The 1,786-nt window shown below is 50.3% G+C and overlaps 1 long non-coding RNA gene across 1 annotated transcript; it reads left to right on the forward strand.

Moving 5' to 3' along the window:
- Positions 1–6: 6 nt before the first annotated feature.
- LOC106726726 lies at positions 7–1,728 on the forward strand. The gene is made up of 2 exons (XR_001362823.1): positions 7–153; positions 808–1,728. It is a non-coding gene; the product is annotated as an uncharacterized LOC106726726 (long non-coding RNA).
- The last annotated feature ends 58 nt before the right edge of the window (positions 1,729–1,786 follow it).

Here is a 1,786-nt window from a genome sequence, read left to right on the forward strand (position 1 = left end):
CGACTCTACACCCAGGTGCAGCGGCTGCGCAGCGCCGAGCCCCACGTGCTGCTGCTCGACGCCGGCGACCAGTACCAGGGCACCATCTGGTTCACCGTGTACAAGGGAGCGGAGGTGGCGCACTTCATGAACGCCCTGGGCTACGATGCCATGGTAAGCGGGTGGCCCCGGAGCCCCGGTCGGAGTGGGAACCGAGAGGGAAGCCGGGGTGGAGGAGGAGCCCATGGCCTGGCACCGGGTGGCCAGCCAGCGCCTGGGAGCGAGGTAGGGAGAAAGGCCAGCGTGCCAAGTAGATACAGACGCAGAAGTCTCTTGGATGATGCATCTAAACGTGTTGAAGCTGGGGCTCCCACCATGAGATGTGGGTAGTTAGGGGAGCAGGAACCAGCCCTGCCTATCAGAGGGATAAGCTGGGGCACGTCGGAGTTGGGCAGCTCTCAAGTAGACCTGTCACGCATCGCGCTCACTTGCTGCTCCCGCTGTCTTAGCATGCTTTATCTCGGTTTTACTGGAAGGAAAACTCGAGGTCAAAGTCCTTGGGTACATGATCCAGGGCACCAGCTCCAAAAGAGGAGACCTGTTATGTATGGATTCCAGAGCCCTTTGACCCCAACTTGACCTTGATGAAGTTCCCAGCCTTGGGTTAGGTGCTCTGCTCAGCTACCTTAAGTGTTGCAAGCTATTTACTGTCTCCGTGCCTCCATTCTGGCAGCTAGAAAGTGGGCGTGAGAACTCTATGTACCTCGCAGAGTTGCCTGGCATGAAGTGCATGCAGCTTCTATACATGTTAGTTCTTCTTCTTACCAGACACTGCTGTGTAAATCTAAGAAAAGAAAGAAATTTCCACAGAGGACCAGAATGCTGAAAACGCTGGGGTTTCAGAGGACTTCAATAAAACCAGTTTGGCAGCAGAGATTTAGGAAGCATCCAGCTTAAGAGACAAGGGACTCCTAGAACACGTGCAAGAGTTTAAGTCCAAGCTCCCAAGTACTCTGTTAAAGATGCTGCCTTATTTGTTGGACTGAATTTTGGAGAAGGAGCAGAGAGGGTTACACAGTAATGAATAAGTATAACCAGTTTGCGTATTTAAGCAAACCCCTCCCCCAAGTTTAACCCTGTGTACTATCCTTGAGGAAGGAAGTCTGTGGAGAAACTGGGAACCAGAACTTAGGAGCATCAGAAGAGAAAGAACAGAGCAAGGGTCCAGGGCAATCTGTGAAGTCCTGGCTGGGGAAGGGAAGGAGAGGTGTGGGCGAGTCTGGGGAACAGAGGCCTAACAAGACACTTTGTATGAGAAGAGCACAGAGGTTGGCAAAGCACAATGCTGGATTTTTTCCTGGAAACTTGGAAAAAGAAGGACAGGAAAAGGTGATAAGAGAGTGCAGTTGTTTTGTTTTCTTCAACAAGAAAGCTCATTTTAGAGAGAGGAGAGAAGGGCAGATGGCTGGGTTTAAGGTTATCAGAACCTCTCAAAGCAGCAGCAATTGAAAGGGATCCCCAAGCCCCAGAGTTTATGGGGTGCTCAGCAGAAGAATGGTGGGTCCCAAGAACTCTGTGTGGCTTCACAGCCGGACCTGCCTGATGCTTAGTACACAGTAATGGCCAGATAAATATTTATCTAATTGAATTGTTATTAGCCTACTTCTCCATTTCCCCTCCAGAAGGGTAGAATAAACCTTACATGAGTTTGTTTTGATTTCACATATAAACCACAACTTTGTAAACTTTTCTTTCTGTGACACCCTTTTCTCCACAGTTGTGTAAACTCCTTTGGGGTGGTTGGGGT

This window comes from Myotis brandtii, unplaced genomic scaffold, assembly GCF_000412655.1.
Source record: "Myotis brandtii unplaced genomic scaffold, ASM41265v1 scaffold31, whole genome shotgun sequence".
NCBI lineage: Eukaryota > Metazoa > Chordata > Mammalia > Chiroptera > Vespertilionidae > Myotis > Myotis brandtii.